This window comes from Lepisosteus platostomus, chromosome 8, assembly GCF_059453375.1.
Source record: "Lepisosteus platostomus isolate fLepPlt1 chromosome 8, fLepPlt1.hap1, whole genome shotgun sequence".
In the NCBI taxonomy this organism is placed as follows: Eukaryota; Metazoa; Chordata; class Actinopteri; order Semionotiformes; family Lepisosteidae; genus Lepisosteus; species Lepisosteus platostomus.
The window spans coordinates 17,569,990-17,584,529 of NC_142618.1; the positions used below are offsets into that span (position 1 = coordinate 17,569,990).

The 14,540-nt window shown below is 44.3% G+C and overlaps 1 long non-coding RNA gene and 5 other non-coding genes across 6 annotated transcripts; 3 read left to right on the forward strand and 3 right to left on the reverse strand.

Moving 5' to 3' along the window:
* Positions 1-5,348: 5,348 nt before the first annotated feature.
* trnay-gua (transfer RNA tyrosine (anticodon GUA)) lies at positions 5,349-5,436 on the forward strand. The gene is given in 2 exon segments: positions 5,349-5,385; positions 5,401-5,436. It is a non-coding gene; the product is annotated as a tRNA-Tyr (tRNA).
* Positions 5,437-5,664: 228 nt separating this feature from the next.
* Positions 5,665-5,736, forward strand: trnaa-ugc (transfer RNA alanine (anticodon UGC)). The gene has a single exon. It is a non-coding gene; the product is annotated as a tRNA-Ala (tRNA).
* Positions 5,737-7,111: 1,375 nt separating this feature from the next.
* Positions 7,112-7,182, reverse strand: trnag-ccc (transfer RNA glycine (anticodon CCC)). Its single transcript has one exon. It is a non-coding gene; the product is annotated as a tRNA-Gly (tRNA).
* Positions 7,183-7,470: 288 nt separating this feature from the next.
* On the forward strand, positions 7,471-7,542 carry trnaq-uug (transfer RNA glutamine (anticodon UUG)). Its single transcript has one exon. It is a non-coding gene; the product is annotated as a tRNA-Gln (tRNA).
* A 259-nt stretch (positions 7,543-7,801) lies between these two features.
* On the reverse strand, positions 7,802-7,873 carry trnae-cuc (transfer RNA glutamic acid (anticodon CUC)). The gene has a single exon. It is a non-coding gene; the product is annotated as a tRNA-Glu (tRNA).
* A 3,792-nt stretch (positions 7,874-11,665) lies between these two features.
* LOC148656902 (uncharacterized) lies at positions 11,666-13,361 on the reverse strand. The gene is made up of 3 exons (XR_015941052.1): positions 13,255-13,361; positions 12,580-12,665; positions 11,666-11,845 (listed from the first exon to the last, which is right to left on the reverse strand). It is a non-coding gene; the product is annotated as an uncharacterized LOC148656902 (long non-coding RNA).
* Between the last annotated feature and the right edge of the window lie 1,179 nt (positions 13,362-14,540).

Consider the following 14,540-nt stretch of genomic DNA (forward strand, 5'->3'; position numbering starts at 1 on the left):
TCAAAATCCGTCCGAAATATTTTATTTAAAATACCAGGTAGGGTTTGCCTTGAGCTCCGTGAAGTTGCCCCCCCTACAGACAGCACAATGAAACCCTCCTCATTCGTCTGTGCGGGTTTGTGCAGTTAAAAGTAGCCTTTGTGCTGTTTTTTATTTGTTTTTTAATGGCACTACGTACAAGGTTGTAGCGGGTAGTAAATAACACATCCGAGAAGCAATACTGGAAAGTCCACCGTCTCACACCAGCGGACCGCGGCAATATTGGAAACTTTTATTTTCACATAACAGAAGTGAACATATATCTGGATTCTTTAATAAACTGTCATTATTCGCGTGTTTGTATTTAAAGGGGTCTTTGCGCAAACATGAAGCGATGAGCTCATACTCCTTTTATCTTTGTGTTTCTGTCCAGTCCTTGGTGTAGAGTACAGCGTGAAGGCACACCTGCCCTCTGAAGACACAGGTATGGGCGCCTGTGTTAGATCCTCAGGTGAAGTCGAGTCTTCTGCAGTCTGCAATGTAATGACCCAGACATGTTTGCACGTCCTGCTCCACGAAGTTGCCCACCCGCCCGTCGAACAGCACAAACGTCGAAACTCACCGCAACCGTTAGTGCTGCGTTTGTGCCGGTTTGTGTCGCTGTAAGTAGCGTTTGTGCTGCTTTACCGAGATATAGCGCCTTGTTTTTTCGGGCAATCACGTGACTATCTACAAGGAAGTTTACGGGTACCAACAAACTTGGTACTTGAACTCCTGATTGTGATTAAAACAATGGGGGCAATTTGTTTTCCGATTGTATCTGGTCAGGTGGGGTGGATGTTTCAATATATTTCAATATAGCGCCTTCTTTTCCTGTCAAAACGGCAAAGTCACGACCACCAGATCTTTCAGTTGTGATCTTTTTATCAGTTGAGCACAGATTTGCAGCCTTTACGCGAATAAGCAGTCTTACATTTAGGGAGGAGTTACTATGTTAGAACATTGGGTTAGATGTTTTCTTTTCATTTTTAACCATGTTCTTGAAAATGTATTGTTTGTGTAGGCCTTTCATTGGTAAAGAGACGCCAGTTTCCAAATTACCGCTGGTACAACACGAGAGCCCATATTCACATTTTTAGTATTAGTTTCAAGATCGATATAATTTAACAACAAAAAACAACATTTAAAAGCACGACCATAAAAATATAATGAAAATAAACTTTACATGTCTATTAATGATCGAAGCACAAAGCAGAAGGTGTCTCCCCTACCTTAAATAAACAATTCAAATTGTTCAAATACCATGTATTCCTTACAGAAAGCAGCGGAGACAGTTATATTGCAAATAAAAAATGTATTTATTTCGAAGAGTATGAGACATTGTGAATCAATAAAGACGTTTAAAAATAAGCCGGTGTAGTTATAGTGCAAATAAGTAAAGCATTTTAAAAATAGATTCTCATTTACAGTATACAAGGCGATCCACCTGGCGCTGCTGGCATGAACAGCTCTCAGACCCGTGATTGGCTGAAGCCCCGAACAGTTCGGGCCGCGATTGGGTGAAAAGTGAGAATCGACACTCTGAGTGGGTAAAGCGCCACAGCGGAAGTTCCGTGTACTCTATGTGCTGTATGAGCACGCTGGTTACACAGTAACACATGCACTGGTTTCCAATTGCTGATCATTCTAAGAGAAGTCGCAATGAGGTCAAAAGTGAATAGCAGACAAAGAACGTCATGGCATCCACAGCGAGGTCACGACTCCGATAGCATGTCACGATAGGAGTGCGGGCATCACGATCACATCGCCATACCCATTGCGACTGGCCCACCACTGTCATGGCGCCAATCGCGACATTAAGTGAATATATCACGATATGACATACCTCGACAAAACACCCCCGCACCATGTCACGATATGGAGACCGCATATCGCGATATGACGTACCCCGATAAAAGTGCCCCGCCCCCATGTCGCGACATTAAGCCCGCATATGGCAATATGACATACCCCAACAAAAGTGCACCGCCCCCAAGTCGTGAAACAAAGCCCGCATATCGCGATATGACATACCCCGACAAAAGTGCCCTGCCCTCATGTCGCGACATGGAATTCCATATGTTGCGATAGGACATACCCTGACAGGATATATGATGACCCCATGTCGCGACGTAAAATCCATATATCGCTACACGTCCTATCTGGGTATATCATGTCCGGATATGAGACCTTTGTTGCGACAGCGCTACCAGGGTTGCATGGAAGCAAGGCGCCAGTCGTGATATACACTGCCTCGATATACATGCGATATACTGTACATGGGGTCCCTATCATGACATGCTGCGGAGGGCTTGTCGCGATGGTATCCCACAGTTAAACGTTTGGCAACACCTTGTCACGGTAGGGAAAGTATAGGAAAACTTGCCATAGAAAATTAAAACCATAGATCTTACAATCACGGTGATTTTACATACATTACAACCAAAGGTTGTAAATGCATCAGTAAATGCATCGCCCCAAGGGTAATATCGAGTGAGGCGCCATGAGAATAAAAACTGCAAAGGTATTAAAATATTAAGTTCTGAAGATCTTGTTTGATTCTTCATGATGCTTCTAAACTTGTATGAAACCCACGAAATGAGTACTGTAGCCATTCGCCTGGCGCTGCGGCCGAAGAGCGCCCGGCTGGGGTACTAGGAAAGCCGCTGACTGCAAAACGGGCGTACAGTTTGGTGAGATCGCCCGCATTCTTGTAAATAGTTCCCTGGTTTCGCACCCCTTTCATACTTGTACCCAATTGCCACCCTACCGCTGTGTAACTACCTGCTCGCTCACTCTCTCTGCTAGCGCAGGGGCGCGGGGGTGCTGTGCTGCCTCTGCCGAAAAATAAAGGCACGTGTTTCATTCAACGACTGTATGAATCTCTGTGTCCGTCCTCGCCGACCCCGAAAATGCTACAGTTTTCTATTTTCGATGTCAAAAGACACCTAACTGGGAAATTCGTGACTTCCCACAAGACTTAACGCTCAATTGTTATAGTCGCATTACAGTACCAATTCATCGCACCTTTAATTGCAAGATAGTGCGCTAATAAAAGCGTCAAATACATACTTTGGATGTATTTTAGCTCTGTAAACTTCGTTCACTTAAAAATACAGCAGGGCATTTAGAGGCGATCAGAATACTTATCTGTAAAATGCACACTCGCATCTATCCGTCAATATTATCTTAATGTTAGTCATGCACTCCAAATCTTGTCATGTGTTTACAGGGGAAATTTTAGAACCTCTTCGTGCTCACCCTCCAATTTACAATGCAATCCCCGATCGGTATAATCAGCAGAATTAGCGGAACCTTATGATACATACTGTCTCTCTCTCACACACACAGAGGTTAAGCAACAATTACCTAGGCTGCTGAACGCTACTGTGCCACGGCGGACACACACACAGAAAACAACCAGTACAAGGACTCAAAATCAAAACCAAATCAATAGAATACCGAACATGTAATAGCGCAAAACGCCCTCATAGCGACAAAGAGGCTTTACTTGTGTTTTTATCCATTTTTGAATGACAAAGCAGAGGAAGCAGTCCTTGACATTCAAACACATGCAAAAAGACTATCTGGCGTATTTTAAAAGAAACGCCTTTCTTACTTTAAAAATAACAAAACAACAGCCTTATACAATGAGGGTTTCTGCTGGTCCATGAGGCGGCGGGTTTTCATCATCGAGAGCTTCTCTTTTGCTACTCCCGAAAAGGCACCTTAGCTGTATTTTGGCAGTAACAGGTTCGACGTTACTGCTGGTATCAACAGATTAACACCGTTAACTTTTGCTTCAGCCGTTATTGAGCTTTCGATGAGCCTCTGAGATTCGCTATTTTTAATTTCGATACCAGAGAACAACAGAACAGCGACCTTAGACCTTCCAGCAGTTTCCACTACAGTTCTCCGCTCTACCAACCGCTCTTCCGATTTCTCTAACTTGCATACAGGTGTTTTCTACATTTTGTCTTTTAAAGTAACATCTGTCTTTTCTGCTCCTGTTTTCCAGCGATGGCTTTGATGAAAGACTAATTACTTGTGCGCTTTTCACTTTCTATGTGTCACCATGAAATTCTCTGATGATGTGATAATGTGACTTAGAGTTGATAGAAGCAACCTTAGTTTTTCCCAGGAGGTCTCCCATTCAGGTACTGACCAGGCTCACACTTGCTGAGTTTCAGTGGGCTGTTAGTAGTCTAGGTAATTACACTATGCTAACTAACCAATGCTGCACCACTGTCCCATGTGTGCTTCCTAGGCCACAATTGCAGGATGGAGGATCTTATCGATTTCCTCAGGGAGAGGGACATTCCAGAGTCCACTATCGAAAAAATGAAGGAAGAAAAGGTAGTTAACAGAATGTGTTAATGTCTATTATAACTAACTCCCACTGACCTACTGTAGATATTAACAGCACTTTCAGTACTGCGAAAAGTCAGAGACTACCCTTTCGTTTATTTAATTTCCAGTCAAAACGGTCATTAAGTGCAATTACTTTATTTTTCAATGTCAGAAATTATTCCAGGAAACATATATTTAACAGAAAATTACACAAAAGCATCCACAACTAAATATAATGTCAGATCTTTAATTGATTAGTGTGTCCACCCTTTGCCTTTATTACAGCTTCTGTTGTTTACAGGAGACTTTCTTTGCTTTAAAAATATCGTTACACTGGCAGGCACATTTAGTTATATCTTAACACGAGACATAAAAAGTAATACTTATGGCCTACAAATTAACCGACTGATTATTAAATGTGCCAGGCATTTTAATGTTATTTTTCAAGTAAGAAAGGCATTTCTGTTAAAATACACCAGATAGTCTTTTTGCATGTGTTTGAATGTCAAGGACTGCTCCGTCAGCTTTGTAATTAAAAATAAATGAAAATATAAGCCTCTTTGTCGATATAAGGGTATTCTGCGTTATTAAACGTTAAGTGTTCAATTGACTTTATTATTTGGATTTGGTTTTGATTTTGAGTCCTTGTATTAAGTATGAAATTTGAATTTCCATGCTTGCTGCTTTACTGTTGACGCCTGTCGCTCCCGCACCTCAAACTGGGAGTCCGGGGGATTCACGTTCCCCCTCTGTATTCCCAATTTTAATACTTGGATGAATCGCAGAATTACCGTTTCTGCCTGCTTTTTATTTTCCGCGGCGTCATTGTTTCATCACCCTCAGTGTGTTACTTGGAAAGAAATACTTGTTAATTGCAACATACTCGTTTTTTCTAAACCTGCCGTCGAAATGCGATTGAAATGACCAGGAACACCTCACGAATTTGGGCTGAATATGTGAGAAAAGAGCTGCGTGTCGTTCCTTCGATAGCTCAGTTGGTAGAGCGGAGGACTGTAGTGGGAACCGCTGGGAATCCTTAGGTCGCTGGTTCGAATCCGGCTCGAAGGAAGGCGTTGTTTTATTGTTCTCTGACATCGAAAATTAAAAATAGCGAATATCAGAGGTTGATCGAAAGCTCAATAGAGGCTGAAGCAAAAGTTATCGGTGTTTATTGTCCTCACGTGTGAATGTCCTGTTTTTACCGTTAAAAACTCGTCACACGTCCTGACAGAGAACTGCAGTCAGTGACTTGTAATCACAGGCTCTATCAAAGAACCGAAGAACTGAGTGCTGGTCGGGGATGTAGCTCAGTGGTAGAGCGCATGCTTTGCATGTATGAGGCCCCGGGTTCAATCCCCGGCATCTCCAGAAATGTTTTTGTCAAATATGAGATCTCCTCTTCCCACACTAGGTAAGACGCAGGTTGCGATCCAAAGAGCTTCAAATGCCCAGTCCGAAAGTAACCGAGCCGGAATGAGCTCATACTCGCTCCCTGTGCTGAAACAGACTTAGCGCTTCCCCGAGCACCGTCTAGAGCTGCTGGATAGGGCTCTGTGTCCTACTGCTGCTGTCTGCCAGCAATGACTGACGAAACACTAATTGGAACAAGCAATAGGTTTACTCCATGCCGAAAAGAGAAGAAAAAACACAACGTTTCGGCCGTGGAGCCTTCTTCAGCAGTGAGAAAGACAGGGCAGTAAGCAAAGGTAATGTAGGAGAACAAAAGCCCGAAAAAGACTTAGGTTTGATCATTTCTCTTCATAAATCAATTGAGGTATTCGAATCGCATTTTTCCTTTTTCCATTACATTATGATGTCGGTCATAAACGTGCGGTGACCCAGAAGTGCCAAACAGAAACAAAAAAGAGTGCACAAACTAAAAATAGTACTCAGAGAAAAAATGGAAACACAAAAAATGAGTGCACAAACAAAAACAGTAACACAAAAAAGCGTCACGCGTGAAAAGTGTTCAAAATGGAAATAGGTTCTCATAATAATCTGTTGTCAGGGAAGAGGGCAGCGCTGAGGGGCGAGCGCGTGTTGAGCTCTTGATGAATTTTCTAAAATCTTAAAAACACCACGACAGTAGAATGTTCTGTGGAGGGCGGCCTGGTGAAAACTATTCTTTTCCCCACATTGCGGGAAATACACAGGCTTTCTTCTTCATGAAAAACTTCTGGGAGCAATCCCGCATTTCAAGTCGTTGTGGTGCTGCCGCAGCGTTATCTATAGGAATGCTGCACAATAAATAGTGTGGAAGAAGTATTTCATGTCACAGCATTTCTGTCTCATTTTTCTTTGTGTTGCCGGTTTTTTTTACTAGCCTGTGCGAAACGCTATTAATGCAATTCAAGGTGCTTTATTAGCATGACCGATGGGTAAAATCAGTGTTGCTAAAGCAAATAAAAATAATAAAATTAACATGGAGCAAAACATAAAATAAAATTAAAGTAAAGTCTATGCTGTGGTAAAGTCTGAGACGGAAACACCGTATCGGACCAACAGCAATAATCCTGTGAAGCTGCTGGCCAGTCCGACAGTAACCGAACCGGAATGAGCTCATACTCGCTCCCAGTACTGAAACAGACTCGGCGCTTCCCTAAGCACCGTCTAGAGCTGCTGCATAGGGCTCTGTGTCCGTCCACCACAGTCTTGCGATAAACTACATTGGTAATCCACAACAGGATTAAAATAACAACATTTTGCGTTGCTTTGTGAATGTTTAAAAGATACCACGTCTTTATGCGCCAGCCGGGAATCGAACCCGGGTCGCAAGAATGGGAATCTTGCATGATACCACTACACCACTGGCGCAGCTGAAGAAGCTTTGTCAACGCAACTACTTGAGCGCTCTTTCCTCTCACAAATGACTCAGAGCGCAGGAGCGGAGTATCTGGAGCCCGATGGTTATTGATCGGTGATTGTTAAGCGTGAGTGCGGACGTGTCTGTGAGACTGAAAGCGGACGGACCTGTTTGTGGAGCTCAGATGCACAGCGGCTGCAGCAGAGCATCGACATCACACAGACATCGTAATCTCACGGAGGCAGGTTGAACTCGCAGATGATCAGAGTGGGAACCTGTAACTGGTGTGTTTATGTCTTGGTTCTATGGTGTAATGGTTAGCACTCTGGACTTTGAATCCAGCGATCTGAGTTCAAATCTCAGTAGGACCTGAGCTGTGACATTTATTTTCGTTTTAGGAACTGTAAAAAAAATTACTGCCGGAGCAAAACAGCAGGTTCCGTAGATTAGAGACTGCCACACGAATGTATTTTTATTCACGTTCTTACCCTGTTCTCGTGAAATCTGCGAGAAACAAATTCATTCATTCACTCTGTTACAAAGTTTCAACAGGATTAAAATATTAGGTGCATTTTGTTCAAGTTCATTGCTCCTAAGCGGATTTAAAAAAAACAAACAAAATGAAGGTCATTCCCTGACCGGGAATCGAACCCGGGCCGCGGCGGTGAGAGCGCCGAATCCTAACCACTAGACCACCAGGGAGACGGTCGGCTTTCTCACTGTGTGCGAAGAAAAGACAGCGGTAACTGGGATTCGCACCGGTGATCTTAATGGGACACAGAGAGCGATCGACACGCTTTTACAGTCTGTGTAGCGACAGCAGCGACACTGAGAGCTGGTGTGTGTAAGAAAGAGTAAATAAGATCTGCTGGATTCTCATTCAGTCTATGTAGCGAAAATAGCGCGCACTCTGCTAGCGGGGCAAGGGCAGACAATCACAGCTCAGTGAAGCTGGTGAACGCGGCACTTACGGCTTCATAGAGCTCTTATAGCTACTGGTGAATTCCACACCGATTGATATGAGCTTAGTGTTTACTAACCACAACGCTGTTTCTGGAGCTGGACAGGAAATCATAAAATCATAAAAAGGCAAAAACGTAGAAGAAGGTCAGTCACAAAGGTAGGTGCCCATCGAGATCAGAAGCCATCAGCCAAGTGGGCTTGAAGGTTCCACTCATTAGCCAGCTTTTATGTTCACACGTTCTCCTGTTCCTTCTGCTCTTGTCTTGTATTTGCTTGTATGTTCTTAAGTTCCTGTGTTCTTTTGCTCTATATGTTTTGTTCTTATATTCTTTCATTTTGGGTTCTTGTCTCACTCCCCAGGGGAGCCTCTCTGCTCCCTGTCCACCTGAACAGAAGACACAGCAGATTGAGAAACCTCTGGCCTGGGCGAAGCCAGGAACCGTTCAGTCTGACACACCTTTGCGCCTGACCACATCCCTAGAGCACAGCTGACAACAGTGCTCGTCTTCCTCTCTCTGAGACAGACTTCCTCCTGCCAGACCCTGACTGCAACTCGAGAGCACAGCTCGAGATAACCCTGCTCTTCCTCTCTCTGTCTCACTCTCGTTTACTCTGACACAGCTCTCCCCTGATCACAACCTGAGGGCACAGCTCGAGACAACCCCCTTTTTCTTCCTCTGTGTCCTGTGTCTCTCTCATCTCTTTCCTCTCCCCCTGTACTGATATTGCCACACCACACGGGTTTTCCTAGAACAGAAGTCATTGCTTAAAACTCTCCTTCCTCAAAAGATGCATCTTCTCTTTGCTGCATGTTTTGCAAATCACTAGATCATTTTGATTGTGTCCACACAAAATGTAAATGTCAGGCACAATGAATGTGCAAAGCAGTGCCTGCAGATCTCTGCAGCTGGTACACAAACCAATCGAGTGAGACGTGTGAAACAAGAGGAATTCATTCATTTCACAGCTGAAAAAAACCCCTCCCAAGTGTGCTCAACGATTAATCCCTAAGTGAGCACAGGTATAGTATTCTGGGTCACCAGTGCGTTAGTGCTGCTGAGCGATGGAGCAGGAACAAGCAGCTGGAGGAGGACAGTGGTGGACAATGTCAGCTCTCGGCACCCTGAGCACTCTGCTCCAGTCAGGGCCTGGTTTCCTGCTCCCCGGCCATTAATACCTCCAGCCCTGGAGTGTTCACCCAAGTGTTCACCAATCAGTCAGTCGGTGCTTGAGCACAGGTGGATAAGGCTCCCAGTGCGTCAGGGTTTCTGAGAGGTGGAGCAGGAACAGGCGGCTGGCGGAGGGAGAGGGCTCTGTGTGCTGGAAGCGAGGAGGAGGAAGGTGATGGCACCCAGATATCTGTCTCTAATGAATAAGGGCCCCAGAGTGGACCATGTCATGCAGTAGATCATGGCTTGATGATGGTGATGTAGCAGGAGCCTTACTGGACACAGAGCCTCAGTCAGTGGCCCAGGACAGTGTGGGGCAGGGGATGAGGAAGAGGAGGGCGAAGGTTATTATATTAGGTGAGGAGGGTGTTAGTCGGGGATGTAGCTCAGTGGTAGAGCACATGCTTTGCATGTATGAGGCCCCCCGTTCAGTCCCCGGCATCCCCAGTTTGGGTTTGAGGGTCAGGCCCGGATTCCCCCTGGAGGGTGTGATGACGATGGCTGGTGGGCTGGCCAGAGGGAGCTGTGACAGAGGCTGCTGCTGTCTTCCTTCCCAAAATAAGGTTGCTGCTGGAAGAGGTGTTAGAGGGGCCAGTAGGGGGTGCTCACCCTGTGGTCTATATGGGTCCTGATGCCCCAGTATAGTGACGGGGACATTAAACTGTAAAAAGGTGCCGTCCTTCAGATGAGACGTAAAACTGACGTCCTGACACTCTGTGGTCATTAAAAAATCCCAGGAAATTTCTCAAAAACAGTTACCCCGGCATCCTGGCCAAATTTCCCCCTGGGCTTTACCAATCATGGCCTCCTAATAATCCCCATCTCTGAACTGGCTTCATCACTCTGCTCTCCTCCCCACTGAGAGCTGGTGTGTGTGAGCAGACTGATGATCATCCAGGTGGGGCTGCACACTGGTGGTGATGGAGGTGAGTATCCATTACCTATAAAGTCACCTTGACATGTAAGCTGGTCATGGATGTGCTGGCACCAATGCCCTAAAAGTTCTCTGTGGCCACTCTCTCCTGCTCAGCTTTAGAGAGTATCATTCACACCTGTTTCCCATTATTCGTCTTTTCCAGAGGCCATTCCTGTCCGGATTGGTTGTGCCCTTAAACATCGTGCTTTATCTTGGAAGGTATAGACAGCACAGGCCTGGGTGAGGACTTGAAACCAAGGGAACCCCATGGTCATCCAGTCAGAAACATTGGATTTTGTTATTTCTTACTCAGTACACACTCAATACAGTACTACACTCTTAAACTCTATACTCTAGAAAGAAATATCCAAAACAAGAGCAGAAAAAAACAACAAACACATATCGTTTTATTAATTCAAGAGTCAATTTTTCAAGGTGTAGCACATTCAGGAATACAGTTTTTTTCTCAAACCTCTCCAATATGTCTACTACTGGATAAAAATCTGAAACTGCTAGAACAAAGTTCGTAGGAGGTTTTATAAAGCCATATCCTGCCATCTGTCCTGGCTTTCCTAGCCAAATTAGCAGTGTGTGTTATTTTGATATCAAGCATCTCTCATACTAATTCATCAGAACAATGTTTTTATATCTAAAGATTTAAAATATACAGATCAGAAGTAGAGGTTGTCTTGTCTCTTGTATCCTGTTGTGATGTGTTTTGATCTGGAGGCTAAAAGCTGATGAAAATGACTGATAGGGCTGTATGTGCTTTTATTGTTGTGGCCAGTGTTGTCTCATTAATATGTTTAATATTTAGAAAATGGTTTCACTGCTGGGAAAATACATGTTATGTTTGGATTTAGAGGATATTAGAGTTTACTTGCATGTGCAATACCTTGTGAAATGCTAAAAACAATGTGTTGCTTATGACAATATAAAGTGTAATTTATTGCACTGCTCTGTGGACTTCCAAAATGGACATAAATAAATTTGACAGTTATTGACTTGTTCAGGATGGAACGCCTGAAGCAATAACATCACTGACATCTCCCACGACAGCACTACTGTCCCACTACTGTTTCCAGCCTCTGTGGCTATTTAAGCAGAATAATGAAAGGATGTTGACAGAAGTCACAAGTAGTGGATAAACTATCATGCTCTAATTCAAGCACTACTGCTTTAGACTCACACTGCTGCAGAGAAAACAGAAAGTCAGAGGCGCGCGTCTACCACAATTCTGAAAGTGACCTGCAGTTTCTGGAACGGGAGGTGCACTGGGAATCATTCTGTTGCAGCGGCGTTTCAAACTCAATGACTGTGATCTTTGGCCAAGCTCAGGTCACACATTTTAGGAATGATGGGACTGCAGCGACCACTTGTCCAGTCTGACTTTTTTCCACTGGGCCCTTGCTGTCGGACGGCACTCAATATGATCTCACACCGGCTCCCAGAGTCCTCTGCAGTTTGACATGAGACCACACCCGGTGTGCTGCACCAGGAGATGCTGACCTTGACCTTTGACCTATGGTGATCCAGGAAGAGTGTCATCTCCCGGACCCCCATGAGGTGGGGCTAGGCAGATGATTAAGTGTTAATGACAGCATAGACACAGGGCTCATCAGCATCCTGCCGAGAGAGAGTCGGGGTGAGACACCGAGCACAGGAGCTGAAGAATGAGCACATGATTGTCAACTCTGGCCAGTCAGAGGCTGGAAGATAAGACTGGACTAGAGCTCCATCAGTCAACAATAACCAGGCATGTCCATGGAGAAAGAGCAGGAGACTAATTCCACTGTCTGCAAATGAGAAGAGGCCATTTGACCCATCCTGCTTGTTAAGCCAGTAGCCATATCGCTCTTCAACTCACAACTGGCAACCCACTGAACTCAGCAGCTGTGAGCCTGGTCAGTACCTGGATGGGACCTGGACTCCTGGGGAAAAACTAAGGTTGCTGCTGGAAGAGGTGTTAGTGGGGCCAGCAGGGAGTGCTCACCCTGCGGTCCATGTGGGTCCTAATCCTCATTATAGTGATGGGGACATTATAGAGTAAACAGGCGCTGTCCTTCGGATGAGATGTAAACCCGAGGTTCTGACTCTCTGTGGTATTTAAACTAATTCCCCTTTGGTTTCTGCTTGTGACCCTGTGTCCTTATTTCACCACTGAGTGTGAAACAGGCCCCTGGGCTCAACCTTTCTCTGCCTGGATCAAACCCCTTCTCAGTCTCAGCCCCACTGTTCCAGAGGAGACTGAGCTGCCTCAACCCGTCCATGGCAGAGGTCAGGGAGTGTCAAACCGAGCTCTGAGAGCAGGACAGTCGGTGACCAGTCCGGACAGCAGTCGGACAGAGACAGTGACTCACCGGCTTGGGGCTGGGAGCTCACCCCAGAGTCCGGGGCTCGGAGGAGCTGAGCTGTACGTCAGCGTACACGACATCACTGTGAGGACCTTAACACAGCGAGAGAGAGGAGACAAGAGGGAATCAATCTGTAATAAACGCACGCAACAGGACAGGAGGCACAGCGAGAGAGAGGAGATCACAGAGAATCCCTCAGTAATAAACACAACAGTACAGGAGGCACAGTGAGAGACAGGAGGAGTAATCACAGGCCAGCGTTCTACCGTCCCTAATTTAGAATATTGCATATTTTTAAAATAATATTGCTGATCAGTGCTGAGAACGTCAGAGTTTAAAGGAATGTTCTACACTGAGGTTCCTAAGAAACAGGACATATCTGGTGTTGAACTGGAAGACTAGTGGGGACCGGATACAAGAGATCAAAATTCTCAAACTTAAGCCCTCAACCGAGGGATTCTTCTGTTTTCAACAGTGAAAACTCAAGCAAAGGACAGATGTGGACACTGTGTGGAAGAGCATTTAAAACTGTGATCAGGAAGCGCTTCTTTACACAAAGGGTGGTGGGAGTGTGGGACAGTGTTGCTGAGCCAGTCATTGAAGCTGGCTTCTTCCAAGCAACATCTGGATGAGATCCTCTTATCGATTAGGGATACACTAAAAAATACAGTAGACTCTTACCTTCTTTGTTCTTGTCTCTCAAGTGTTTCCAGTAGCACAGTGCAGCAGAAACAACCACCACAATCACAGACAGGACTCACAGCACAATCGGGACTGTAGGCTCTGTTGAGACTAAAAACACTATTTAAAAAAAACCAAACAAATTTATGACCCAGCATTGAGTTCATTAATTAAAGCATATAGAGCTTCACTTGTAGATTTAATCAACTTTTGCAGAAAAATTGAAAGACAACACCACAAACTATAGATCGTAAGAAACAAAACAACTTTTCCTTCATTTTTATAAGATTATTTTCCTGATTATGCATTAAAAAGATGCACTCTTTTCAAAGATCACAAACTGCTTATTTGCAATTTTTACAGTAAAAACCCCATATCGTAAATGTAAAACCTTGTTAAATCACAAAGTATCTTAATGTTCTTACTAAGTGGCTACAAAAACTCTTGTCACGTATCTGGACCTGAATCCAAATAATACCCACAGAAAAAAAGAATGAGTGAGTGGGCTCTAACGCTCAATGTGAAAGTAGTGCTCTGATAGGTGAAACTAGCTGTCATTCAGTGAAATCTGACCATTTAGAGATTTAGGGGAGGTTCATACAGTAGGTGTCCACAGCAAAGAGTTATATCAGTTTCCTTTTGTCTGACTGTGAATAAAGTGATAAGTGAAACTCTTATCTAATGGGCTCCCACAGCCCATAATAATAATAAGTTAGACATTTAAAAACCCATCATTCAGAATAGATGCCAAAGGGACTATGTCTAATTCAAGCCCACACAGGCCTGCAGTGATACAGTGGACAGACAAGTGGCACTGTCTGATTCTCTTCCTCCTGATGGTTTGAATCTTATTACCTTATAAAAATAATTAATCTTATTATTATTATCTTACAAATGTCTTAGTAATTACTTAAAGCAGGACAGACTAGTGCAACAAGGTGATCTTAATATGTATAAATTATCATTCAATTTCTATTTGTCTGAATGACCCATTTTAAACAGAGAACAGAGGCACTTCTTTACACAAAGAGTGGTGAGGGTGTGGATCAAGCTGCCCAGCCATGTATGAGATCCTGAGATGAATTATATACTAACAACCAAGGGGGCAGGGAGTGTGAACAGTGGGAGTGTGACTTCAGCAGCTGTGCACTTTGTAACTGTGTCAGTGTTCGGAGTAGGCTGGATACACAGTAACACATGCATTGGTTTCCAATTACTGATCAGAGAAGAGAAGTCGCAATGAGGTCAAAAGTGAATAGCAGACAAAGAACGTCATGGCATCCACA